Source organism: Prenolepis imparis, unplaced genomic scaffold, assembly GCF_030444845.1.
Source record: "Prenolepis imparis isolate NDT839.2.m4 unplaced genomic scaffold, iyPreImpa1.0 SCAF_5, whole genome shotgun sequence".
Classification (NCBI taxonomy): domain Eukaryota; kingdom Metazoa; phylum Arthropoda; class Insecta; order Hymenoptera; family Formicidae; genus Prenolepis; species Prenolepis imparis.
The window spans coordinates 8,200,379-8,215,104 of record NW_028141163.1 but is presented as its reverse complement, the minus strand read 5'-3'; the positions used below and the strand labels follow the sequence as shown (position 1 = coordinate 8,215,104).

The 14,726-nt window shown below is 28.3% G+C and overlaps 1 protein-coding gene across 4 annotated transcripts in view; it reads right to left on the bottom strand.

Annotated features, from left to right (window-relative positions):
- Positions 1-14,726, bottom strand: part of LOC145936313 (uncharacterized) — a 283,300-nt gene that overhangs the window by 190,587 nt on the left and 77,987 nt on the right. For all 4 annotated transcript variants that reach the window (XM_083038404.1, XM_083038403.1, XM_083038405.1 and 1 more), the window contains one exon: positions 6,730-6,801. The gene's annotated coding sequence lies outside the window, so the exon portion shown is untranslated. The remainder of the gene's footprint in view (positions 1-6,729; positions 6,802-14,726) is intronic.

The following is a 14,726-nucleotide window of genomic DNA, read 5'->3' as shown; positions in this document are numbered from 1 at the left end:
ATGTCAAATATATTACCGCACGAGATAAGTTGCAGTAGTATACATGCACAAGTCTGTCTACATGCATACAGATGCATGTGTATATTGCAACTATGGGAAGTCTCTAATGCATGCAGTACATCTGAGAAGGAACTCCTTTGTATCCAAAATTAACCACAAACAGTTCAAGTATTTAATCATTTAAGTTCGAGAGCGAAACTTCTCATAGGTAAAAGCTGTAGTGTCCTGCAAAATTAACACTACAAAGTATGCAAATTTGTTCGTACATTAATGCAAGATACATTACAAATAGTAAAATCTCTTAAAAACAAAATATTATAATAAAGATTTGTTACGTTAAAATAATTAATTTATTACATTATATAATTAATATACATATTTAGTATATATTTAGTAACTTATTAGTAATTTAGTAATATAGTAATTAGTTATCTCATTAAAGAGAGATTATATAGATATTCAATTATATTTAATCATCATTTTGAAAATTCTATTTACTTATATTTGTTAGAGTTCTCTTGTGTGACGAGAGTAGTAATGATTTCCAATAAAAATAAAAGAAAAAGATTACGAAAATTTTGATCAAAATTGGATAGTATTACGCGAATCTTCTTGTGCAAATATATATATATATATGTGTGTGTGTTTGTGTTGTGTGTTATGTACAAGAAAAAAGAACAAATTTCTCGTACAATTACTTTGTAGAGTTTCGAAGGAGAATTTGCACCTAATAAAGGACAGTTACTTTGCAGAGTTTCGAAGAAGAATTTGCACCTAGTAAAAGGCAGGGAGAAAGTGAATAGGGAGAACTCAGCCTTAGAGAGAAAAATACGAGTGTGTAAGTCCGCGAAACAAGAGCAAGTCTGTTGTATTTGAAAAGAGATTTAAACATGAATAGCATTTTACTCAAGACTATTTTTTTATATATCGCGTATAGATAAACAAATTTTTTTACTTTCTCTATATTTTGCTCAACTTTTATTAACGCGGCTTAAGAGATAAAAAGTTTATACGAAAGTTTCCAGCTAAAATTTAAAATGCTTTATAAGAAATTTTAACAGTTATTAATATTGAAACTTTTCATTTACACATTAGTAAGAGTTTTAATTAAAAATCGAATGATAAAGCTATATAATACTTGTTGAATACATAGTTAAAGTTAAAGTTAAATTAAACTACAACGATAAGGGTTAAATTCATCTTGATAAAATTAGGAACGTGTTAAAATGTGAAAACAAAAAATCTACTTGAATTGCATAAAAGCAGGATCTCATCAAGCAAGTCTTCAATGTTAATTACAAAAAGGCGTGACACTGAAATGGAGCCTATTTCGGCATGAGTGAACAGTGAATTAAATCCGCTTGTGAGCGAACGTGGAAGAGGCGGATCCTCTCTTGGAAAGATGAAATCGTAGCGGAAGAATATGCCTTATGTCCTAGATACAATGCGTAAAATTAAGTCAAGCGGATAATTTCAATTTATGGAAAGTCACGGTGCTCAAGTATAAACCGATATATGCAAATGCTTAGAACTGCGAACCTGCGGTTTCATCTTTAAAGTTTACTCTTAAACTTAAAGTCTAGTTGCTCTTTTTTTATTTGGGAATTGTAAAAGAAATAAAGAAATTTTACAATACAGGTGTACCAAGAGATCGCACCATTGATTCAAAACTTGAAATTATTTTTAATCAATAAAACATTTCGCATATATTGACCCATTTTTTATCGGTGAATGTATGAATAGTAATACAATATCAATTCAACATACAATTTAATAAAATTTATGTTGCTAAAGGTAATCATGAACTGTCTGTTATAATCATAAACCGTCTACTAATATAATAACGTATAATGAAGCTTTTTTTCAGTAGCAATGAGTCGTGTAAAACATAAAACATCTTTAATAAATGTTAACAAATTAAAAGAACTAATTATTATTGTGTGATAGATTCAAATAATTTGTGCAAACCTTGTATTAAAATGTTGCAATATAATTAATAGTAAAGAATTTAAAAAATGGTTTGTCTTTTAAAATTTATAAACTCCAAGATTAGAGTAATTTGTCATAATTTATTAAAGATATTCTACGTCTTTCCCAAGTCTGTATAAATTTTGAGTTAATTATAATAACAAAATTTATATCCCCAGATAACGTTAAATTTTAACTTTTAGAATTTTGTTTTTTAATCATCACTAATTATGAATGACAAGTGCTTCTGTGTATATTCTATCACCATTCCCGCCATTTTTCGGATTATTGAAAAAATTACCGCGACCACGAAGCTCATTTTGTTTTCTTAGTCGGCAATTACGTGCACGACGATCGTAGGAGAAGTTCTTGTTAAAGGAAATAGGTACTCTCGAAGGACTAGTCTCGCGTTGATAATGGGATTTTTCAATGAAATCCTTAATGATTCCTCGTTATTCCGATCCGTTTCATCCGTCCCTCCTTCACTTGCAATTTAAATTTTTTTCGCATCATTGATAGATTTTACCTGATCGTAAGAGTTTCACTTTCTATTTATCGTATTCGTTAAATCGGATACAATCGATGATAGAATGTTTTGTATTTTTTAACCGTGAAATTTTTTAAATATCGAAATTTAACTTATGTAATTATCACTTTACATATGTTAGAAAAAATTAAATAAAAAATTTTAAAGTAAATTAAGAACTTAAAAATTATAAATAATTATAAATAATATAAATTAGTATTTAGGATAATAATAATTTTCATTAAAATAGAATTCAAAATTTTAATAAAGTTTAGTATAAAAATCATAAAATCAGTAATTAAATTTTTTAATAATTAATACTTAAAGTTGTGCAAATTTTATCAAACAAGCAGAAAAAAACAGTTTGAAAGTATATTATTAATATTTTAAATGTTATATAATAAATATTACTTAGTAATAATTAATAATAATGTACATTTAAAAAAAAAATATATATATATACGTTAAAAGTAAATCTCTACAAAATAATTACTTTTCTAAGTTGTCTAAAGTGCACATATTAAAATTTGCTATTTCTTAAAAGTCTGCGCAAACTCTAACAATAGAAATTATATTCAATACGCTTCATGTAAAATTTCGCTCATCGTTTGTAATTGAAGATTCCTAATCCCTCTTTTTCCACGCCTAGAAAAGAAGTGAATATTGTCAAAAAATTCCGATTCTACTCATCGCGCGGTTACGCCGTGAGTCTTTTACAATATTTCACATTTATGAATAAGAATGCAGCCCACGCAAAGCAGATCTTCGAGGACGACGGAACTTCCTCCGGAAAGGCTCTTGGAAGTTCACCTAAACCCTTATAAAACTTCAAGGCCCGCTCGCGCACCCTTTCTCCTTTCGTATTTCCCCTCTTTCGAAAATCCCTAGTAAAACTTAAATTCAAATCTTAGCGATGCCGCACCCTATGTTCTCTCTTGGAGCAGCTTAGTCCCCCTTAAATTTCCAGTTAACAAGACTAAACCAAACTCAAGCATATATATATATATATATATATATATATATATATATATATATATATGTAGGTATATATGAACATCTTATATATGTGCGTTTACTGAGTTAAATACATTACAGTTTATTGAAGAACACTATATGCGCGACTGTATAATCGGTTTAATAATCTGTGAAATTATCGAAATCAATAATTTTCTAAATTAAATTATTTTAATAAGATCGTTTTACATTTACATTAATCAAATAAAACTCGAGATAAATGTAATCTATTGTACATTGAAAATTATTGAATTGTGAAATGTGTGAAACGTGTTTACTTCACTTAAAAAGAAATATCTAAAAATATATTTCTTTATATCTCATATATCTCATTGCTCTAAAAGAGATATATTTGTGTGAATATATATAAATAAATTTTCTTTATTACTGAGAGAGAGGGAGAAAAAGAAAGAAAGAGAGAAAGATATTTTCATTATGATATAATCAATAAATTAATTAATGTAAATTCAAATATAAAATTTGTTTGAATTAAATCTCTCATTTTTACGAAACTGTCAAATGGCCAAAATAGCGTGTGCGAAATCTTGGAAATCTATATACTTTTATCATCGAGGAAAAGAGAATAGTATACCACTACGTCTTAATCGAACATCGCAAGCAAGTTGGATATCTTAGCCCTTTCAACTATATCGATGCTACCAAGTACGCGTGTGTTACAGCGTTGACTAATACATGAGAGACACGCTTCGCGGCAATGGGATAAGTTCAGTGGGCTGTTTTTCAAGTGGATTTTCTTGTTCCACTCTCGATATCTCACGTGTGCGCCGAGAGTATACGTGGTATGATTTCATCGTGCGCATGACTTCGCTTCATACGTCCCACACGAATATCGCAGAAAATATATTTAATCGCAGCAAACGGAAACGGTTTCGATAACGGAATTTGAATTATGAATCGCTTTTTATTCAAGGTTTATCATCTCAATCACTCAGCACTTTTTATCTGGCTGAATTTTGATATATACATAAAAGCAAACAGTACTATCTATAAATATTGCGATTTTCATGTTTTATAATATGTATATTGAAATGTATTATTTGAAAATATTTCAAAATAAGAAATTTATTATTATTCAAAGTCTTATTTCAAAATGCATTTGATTCACCTGTTATACACGTATATAAATAATTTGAAACAATTATCATAAATCAAATGCATCAAATATGTATACACGTGTATGTGTGTAATGTAGATTTTTTTAAAAATAATATTTATTTTGAGAGAAATGCGTCTGACAATCTACAAATTTGCACAATTTATAATTATATAACTTTAGTTTTAAAAAAATTAATTATAAATTTTTCATTATTTATATAATCTATTGTTCAAATCAACATTATTTTTAGATATCGTTTTTTTAGAGAGATAATTATTATGTATGAGAATATTCCTTTATTTTACATAGATCTTTGACGACTAAATGTCAGATTAATCGAATACAATATAGATTGCAAATCTATAGTAATCTATAGCATTCCAATCATGAAACGTCAGGTAGTTTAAATCCATACATCTATGGTGCCAATCAATTGTCCGTCGATAGCTACAATATCCTATGCAATGTCTACGACATATGCGAGATATTGTGGCAACATCGGATAAATTATTAGATTTAAAAAAATGCTTAAATTAAAGAGAAAGTAAAGAGATTTCAATTTATAATCAAAGTATATAAAAAGAATTTAATATTTTTATATCAAAATCATAAAATAGAACTTTACAGATCTTCTGAAAAAAATAACACGATAATGTTTTCTGTTTAAACATACTTTATATATACATATAATATGATAAGCTTTGCTTTATCTAATAAATGTAAGCATTAAGTTAATATTATTAATAATAAATATTTAAGATACTTGTATAATAAATATTTAAAATACTTGTGTTTGTAAGAGTGTAAGAATTGTTTTCGGTTATCATTAGACATTCTTAGCATTAGAAAGTTTAAAAAGAAGATTGCATTTGAATATTTTCTGTTAATTATTTAAGAAGCACAGAATTTCTAAATGCCTTTCTACACAACTCAAAATAATGATTTCTCTTTTAAATAAAAGCCGTCACGCGTAAAAATCTCAGGAAACGGAAATGGATTCAAATGACAGTTGGAAGCAGCATTCTGCTCGCTTTGTACGAACAAGTCCTTAGTCCGAGCACGATTTCAACATTGCTCTGACCATGGCAACGCGTTCGTTTGCCGGAACATCATTTTTCATCCGTCGTCTCTCATCTGGAGTCCGGACTATGATTTATCGCGCCGCAGCATCGTCGAAAAACTTGCTAATGCGTGCCGTGCAACGGCAGATGAAGATGCACTGCCGTTTTCCGCAGCAAGAGAAATATCGCAAGTATCGACAGGGTTTTCAACAAGCGCGCGTTAGTGGAAATTAATCTCAGCTTCGTCGCCTCGCGACCGCACTTTTTCTCGATAATTTCATATCGGAAAAGTTCGTAAAAATTTCTTATTGAAGAATAATATATATTTGATATCTATTATATTTTACTTTAATACTAATTTTTTATGTAGAATTATTCATTATTTTCATCTAGTGTTATTCATTGTTCTAAATTCTATTTGTCAATATGTGTGTGACAGCATACAAAAATTTATAAAAATCACTCGAGAATCCTTTATATTAATTAAAAATCCTTTTGAATAACTTTCCAGAAATCAAAACACAAAATTAAAGAATACAAATTTAAAATTATATAAAAATTTGATTATTTGAAATGTATATATTTATAATTTTAAGAAGTTTGACTATTTGATATAAAGAGAATTACTTATTTCGTATTTAATAATACAATGTATTCTTCGATTAATTCTAAATAAACTTTATCCTAATAGAGATATAATTGTTCAGATATCTTTAATCTTATTGTTAGAAAAATTAAAGATTGTGTAAAAGATTTATATAACTTTTCCTCTAAGAAAAATATGTAATTTTCGAAATTTATGAGAGAATCAGTATTCTACTCAAGAAGCGCACAATCCATGACAAATTGTAAAATAAAACAATCAATCAATGTGTAAATGAAATATATCGAGCATACTCGTCATCAATTAATGACGTAAAGAATTTTTAGATAAATTAAAAGATTTCTTGTTTAATAAACAGGAATTCCTATATGCATTATATTAGATGCACAAATTAAACATGTGTGCAAAAAATTAATTATTAAAAATTAAAACCACTCACCAATTGGACGTCTCCAGGAGTTTTTGGTAGTCATCGCGTCCCTTGATGAAAAAATCGATGCTGTTGCTTTGTCTGTAACATAAATAAAGATCTAAAATTAGGTACTTATTCACATATTCGATTAAGACATAATTCGCGATCGCGATTGTTAACGTCTCTAGATCGTTGTTCGATTAGAAAGCCATCGGGGTTTGCCTGCCGCATCATGATACTATGCAAACTCCGGCACGTGTTGCACCAAAAGTTGGGCGCCGTTTAGCGCATCGATAAAATCTCAATTATAGTTCTCGACGTATCGCACAAGGCGCAAGAATCTACGACCGTACATCGTACATATATGTACACATATGACTGCCTAACATTAATAATCCATATAATAAACTGCTGATGTGTTTCATCTTTATTCGATGCATAAAATTTCATCGACAATTTCAGAGAACTTCTCTAAAATAATTTTACGATACGAAAAAATATGTCACAAGAGTTACAATTTATTACTTATAATGGCATACATTCTATTGTAACACATCCTTACTTACACTAAATTATTTTTAAATGCATTTGTATCATATTAGCCTATTCCTATATCATGTTTTCATATATGTATGTCATTTAAGTAACATACATATATTAATATTGTTAATACAATATCAGATTTTTAACATATATTTAATAATAAATATTTAAAATATCATCTCTTTATATCTCCAGAAAAATGCATTTTTTAAAATATTATTATTTGTAAATATTAATATAATAAAATATTCAAAATATATCTCAAAGTGATTAAAATAAGCTGAAATATTATATATATATATATATATATATATATATATATATATATATATATATCTGGAAAAGCAATAATAAATATTCCAAGAAATGTGTACATATAAATATAAATAAGATAAAAAAATAAGTAAATAAAAACCGACTTTTTATAAATATATAGAGTAATATACAGGAAGAAACTATTCCAATTTATCATGCTACGTGAAGTTGCATAGGAAATTCGTACGCTTTAATGCATCGATAAAATCTCAATTGTAAAGTGAGACGTATGGAAATGTCGGCAGTGCTCCATACATCGCCTTGGCATAAAAGGTACGTAAATGTACAGCAAATAGGTGCACATAAAGCCCAGACTAGTGGGCTCCATTGACTGACGGCGCGACCGTTATAATTTCGCGCCAGACGCGCGAGATACGATGGATCGCGGTATCTCGTGCCAGATTTAATTGAAGCTCTTATATAAAGATCCGGAACCAAGGTTTATCTACCGCGAGACCCCGAACATATTCAGCGAGGAGCGAAGAGAACGACATTACTTCCTTCAGACCGCATCCATCAGATAAAATCTCCTGCACGCAATCCACGAATTACTTGAAAGGACAATTTCACAGGTATGGAAGCTACTATCACTTAAAAATCTAGATAAGAAAACGAGAGCCCGCTGTGTGCAGAGAATGAGTCATTTATTCTCTTGTTTGAAAGCAAATCAATTAGCACAAACTGCAAACCAACAATAAACGTTGCATCGCGTGTGTGAATGAGATCTAAAAATCTTAAAGAATAACTTTCAAAGAATATAATATTTAAAAATGCAATAAATATCTTGTCGTAAAAACTTGTTTGTTGTAATATCATGAGCCATCATAATTTTTTGCAGTATCATAATTGTTTGCAAGTGTCCACAAAAATAGCCGCATATTTTAATAAAATTATTATACATTAATTCAGTTTTGTTAAAACTGTGATTTAAGATTTTATCTTAAGACCATATCGTCCTCTGTACTTTAAATATGTAAGATGACACGTAAAGTGAAAAAGGTAAAGTAAACTTGTCTTAATTGAAGTGCACTGCAAACGTAGCCGCGAGAGAACAGCATCTTTCATTATCAGTGTAGCCGCGAGAAAAAATTAAAAAGCTTTCTTTTTTATCTTTATTTACATCTTTTTATAATTGTCTTATAAAGAAGAATATTGTAAGAAATTTTTCTATATATTGTACATTCTATATATTTTTCATTTAAATGTGATTTTTTTCACATCTACCTTTATAATAAACATAGAAATTTATCTTTTTTTGAGCAAATAAAATATTATTAAAAAAATCTTTTATCTTTATCTTTATCTTAATATAAATTAATTATATAGCATATAGCGATATAATAAACGACATCACAATGTGTATGACATATATGCATACGACTTTGACATATATAATAATGCACCGAAATGTTTCTGTAAGATATTTAATTTTTTTAATGTTAATGTAATTTTACAAATTTATTATAATAAACAAATAATTATACTGTGATTTTTTATTTCTTGCAATTTTAATAAGTAATGTATTATAAAAATAGTGTATATAAATAAGTATATTAAAAGTTATATTAATTATATATTGTGTATCAAATGGTGATAAAAAGAGAGGAAAAATAAAGTTAAAAAAATATAGATTATTTTTACTCGTAGTAAGATTTCATTCTGCTCAAACAAAATAGCTTTTTTAAATTCTCCTTCATTGCTTCAAATTCGTATTCCTTTCAAGTTTTTTCTACTCTCTACGATTTATGAATAAAAATATCTTAATAATAAGACGAAAAATTTTAAACGCAAAAATGTATAATTTATCTTTATTATTTCTTAATTAACTTAAGTAAGAGATTTGTTTTTAAAAAGTAAGTTAAGAAATCTCATAAAAATTTTGCTCGTAAATTTTTATTAGGAGGTTAATGTGAATAGAGTTTATTATTTGGTATTATATATGAAGAGTCGTGAATTTTCATTTAGCTTTCAAAATGCGAAAATATTTAACGAACTCGAAGAAATATATAATGTATGGATATATTGATAATATAATCGACTTCTAGAATCAAAACGCAATATTTTTTGCGGATTATTGATTCAAAATATATTCAAAATTAAAAATTTTATCTGCATAAAGAATTTCTTGTACAAAATAACTTTATAATTTTTCTTACATAATATACATATTCCTCATAGTATAATTATTTATTTATTATAATAAATTTTGCAATTACATCTCAATAATAATTTTTTATAATTTCAATAAATAGACGTAGGTTAAATGTGTGTAATTATAATTGAAAATATAATTTATAAAATAAATCTCAGAGAGAAGGAATACTCATATCTCCTGAAATATAAGCTATATAGGAAATATACATATCTTCCCCTCGTAAATTTTTAGGCTATTTATTTTTCTTTTCACTTTTCGAGAGGAAAGTCGCAATTTGCACGCCGCGCATTTATGTAGCTTCGTTGCTGAATTATCACCGGTAGACACCGCGTGGAAGTAATTACTGCCTCTTTCTCGAGAGTGCTCGACGATTAATCGTCGCTACTGCTTATCATAATTAATTGCAGCATATAACGAGCAGAAGCGTCGCGACCGAAATCCGCGGCCCGACAACACCGAAGGTTCTCACGAAATCCCGCTTGCGCGATATTCAATAGCATGCAAGCGCGGTGGGCCGCGGATTTATCGTCGCTCTGGCACCGGACGTTTATCCAGGATGGGTGGCGTTTTAACGGGCTCGATATTTAACGAACGTCGCCGATAATATTTCTCGCTGTTCTCGCTTGTGGTATGAAGCTAGTTAGCGACAGGGGTTCGCAAAAAGAGGACAGACACAGGAAGAGAGTAGGAAAGCGTTCCCACGGGGCAGATCACTGGCCGATAAACCACGTTAATAACGATAATCAGTTCATAAAGAGAGGTAGGGTTGCAGAGATAATACAGAAGCGCCTCACAGGTTTTAAATGACGGATTCTGGTGGCTGCTATTCTGTATTTCGAATGTTAATATGAAATGATATGCTAAAGCGAAATAATATTATAAATTTTATATAAATATATATAAAAAAACGATTAAAACATCAGAAAGAAAAATTAATTGAATATGAAATATAAAGAGATAGGTATATCTTCCATTGATTTCTGTTAAATGTCAAGTCAAAATATTTTGATTAATTTTAACTAAAGTATTTTTTAATTCTTAAAACATTATTTAGAATCTTGAAAAAAGTGCCAATATATTTTCAAAAAAATCTTTAACCAGTAGAAACTTGACAAATTCTCATCTGAGAACTGAAAGATTACCAGAACTTTTTCATTTTTGTTTTTACTTTTTCTAGTGTTAATTGACAAGAGATTTCCTTTTAAAAATATATCAAGAATTTTAAAAAATTCTTTAAAAAAAGAAATAATAATAATTCTTCAATATTATAATAAAATTCTAAAAATATGATATTTCACAAATGTTTAATAATGTTTGCGTATGAAAAACTTTCAATTTGTTACGTGTGTGTAATAAATTTAAGTCAACAAATTTAAGTTTCTAAGAAAAGCCAAAATATTTTTGGCTTTTCTTAGAAAAATTCTTTATGTTAATTAATTAACTTTTCTTCTTAATCAAATCAAGAAAAGAACAATGAAACTTAAAATTTATCCAGAATTTGAAACAGCTTTCTTGTCAGCGAAATCTGCATATCTCATACAGAATGCATATCATATTTTTTATTTTTTGTACATACATTTTGCGCTAAATTCAAAGTGGTTAACAAGATTATAAGAAATCACGAAATAATTCTCCATTTTGCACTCGTCATGTTCACCGGAAACTTTTCCGACAGCTTTATTATTGTATGTTATATCGATATCATGGATTGCGCGCTTCAACGCGAACATTGACGTTTACAATAATTGAAACCTGATCCGATGACGTTTGTAATAATTGAAAGGTGGAGTTACTTCTCGAACAGGGACGGACGGTTGCTCGATCGATCGTCTCTACGAGAATTTCTATTAAAGTTCCGGCAAGCAGGAGTTATACAAGGATTCCGCTCGTGAAATCGGTAGGTCTGCGCACGTGTGCACATGCGTCTGCACGTGCGCACACGCATACGTCGCCACCGACAAATAGCTTTCGTATATTTCTTGGCACACAGTGCGACATGCGACAGGGTTGGAAAACGCGAAAAAGAATGATATTCCGCTTGTGCAATAACGTTTGTATATCAAAATGAGATTACGCAAATTATGCGACGGACACATACATTACAGTGCCTTGGATTTTTATCAAACGAATATAAGTTATAGAAACGATATTTGCACAAATTACTGGTGCCATCATTCGTAATATTCTTTACAATCTCACAACTTGCCAAGAAATTCTTTCACGACCTCACACAAATCTTTCCTCGACTCATTGTTTGCTGAGAATTCATCGCGATTTTTCATTGAAAATAGGTATATTCAATTCATATGCATCGATGAGTGATAAACCGAATGTAATGGACAAGTTAAATCATTATAGTTTATTTATATTGATGGGGGTAAGTTGTAAAAAAATATGACTAAGATAATTCTTAATAAAGTATATAAGCACATTAAAGAAACTTCGAGAATATTCAAAAAATTAAATTAAATTAAATCCAATTAAATAATCACGTTAAATCAGCATTATATGTATAATTTGATAATACTGTAAATATTTCATATCTCTTCTATCTGAATTTTCTTTTCACCTCGCATAATTTTCTATATAAATATAAAAAGTAGGTAAAATGTTATATAAATTATAAAATATTATTAATAATCGATATTGGTAATGCTAAATTTACGCTGATACTATTTTATATAATAAAATACAATACAAACAATCAAAGATACTTTTTGAAAAACCTGAAAAATCATTCAAACTAGCTTATTTTAATTCTGAAAATCCCGAAAAGCGCGTTTTATTCGTTATTTAACCTGAAACGTTTTCTGATATCAATACATCTTTCTCTCTATTTCTCTCTCTCTCTCTCTCTCTTTCTCTTGTTTTTTATATGTTCAACAAACTCAAAAAAGCCGATCAAAATAATATGACAATGTAACAAAAGACGCAATATTGGTTGAAAAGCAATTTTGTAGTTGTTTTTATTGTTTTGTTTTGTTTAATGAACATTTTAACTTAAAGCAGTTTAATCACATAAAAACTAGGCATTTCATCCCAAAGAGCATTTCTGTCGAAAATCGGCTTTGCTACAAACGAGAAGACAGAGTTGTTTTGTATGAGCTAATATCATTCAGGATATCAAGTTAGAACCAATAAACAAATTACGGATATACCATGTACACATCTTTAATGAGTCGTTCTAGTTTGCGAAGTTTCCCGTTTTCAACATATAGTACATCTACAATGACACGAATTTCTTGTAAAAAAAGAAACTTTAAAATAAGAGAAAAGCTAAAATAATAATATTGTAAATAATTTACTCAATTATAAAACTAAATTATTTCTCTCTTAAGTTTTTTTATATTTTTTAAAACAAGTTTTTATTTTAAAAAGATGTTTATTCCTATCCTATAAAAATAGAACTATGATATAACAAGTTTAAACAAGAAAAAAACTATACATACAAAACAAAATAATATTTAAAAAAAACGAATAAGTATTTGTACTTATATTCTTGTTACTACATATTATTCTCCTTTGCTTGTGCAATTACATAACTAGAGAAAATTTTCAAACAAATAAAATACTTCTATGTCAAAATTAATATAAACAGCTTCAAAAATTATGCAATTTTAAAGATTTTTAATAAGAAGGTGTATATTGTAAGAAGTCTATACATACATGCATATATACTATATATACATTGCACAACTTATTCTTATATAGCAAGGTATATGTATATCTAAAATTTTCTGTCTCTATATTTAAAAAAATAATAATCAAAAAAATAAATTAAATCAACATGTCTTAATTATGATTTTGTTATGCACAACACATATATGTGTACGTTTCGAGATTTTATATATATGTATATATATTATATACACTGGCGGATCCTGGGGAAGGGGGTTTTGGGGTTAAACCTCTTCCCCTTGCAAATTAAAAGAAACAGTTTTGCTAAATTTGTTAAAAAATATAAATAAAGAAAAACAAACATTAAAGAGCTATCGACGTCAGGATCCGCTAGTGTATATATATAAGTATAAGATATACTGTAAATTATACTCATTACGCATTCAAGGAGTTAAGTGTAGATTAAGTCAGACATAGGACGAAATGATGAGATAATTTCATTGCACGAAAATAATTAGATGAAATTCTTTATATCTATATAATATATATATATATATAATATATATTATATCTATATAATATATATTATATCGCCTAATTATTTTCGTACAACAAAATTATCTCATCATTTCGTCCTATGTCTGACTTAATCTATACTTAATTCCTTGAATGCGTAATGAGTATAATTTACAGTGTATCTTATACATATATATTGTATATGTTATATAGATATAAAGAATTTCGCCTAATTATTTTCGTGCAACAAAATTATCTCATTATTTCGTCCCATGTCTGACTTAATCCAAACTTAACTCCTTGAATGCGTAATGAGTATAATTTCCAGTGTATCTTATATATATATATATATATATATATATATATATATGTGTATATTATATAGATATAAAGAATTTCGCCTAATTATTTTCATGCAACAAAATTGTCCCATCATTTCGTCGTATGTCTGACTTAATCTACACTTAACTCCTTGAATGCGTAATGAGTATAATTTACAGTGTATCTTATACTTTTATATGTATATTATATATATTTTATATAAAAGTATAAGATACACTGTAAATTATACTCATTACGCATTCAAGGAGTTAAGTGTAGATTAAGTCAGACATACGACGAAATGATGGGACAATTTTGTTGCATGAAAATAATTAGGCGAAATTCTTTAGTACTCTGCGTTGATACCACTGCTTTTTAATTACAAGTTTATAATAATTTTTTAAGAAGTATGAAAAGATTTGAAGTAAACACTAAATAACAAAAAGAGATATTTCTGTTGGATTATTTCTTATCACGACCTGCTTTTTTATTTTGAAGGCGAAGAGGTCGAGTCAAGGCAAAGAACCGCCAGTACTCTGCGTTGATACCACTGCTT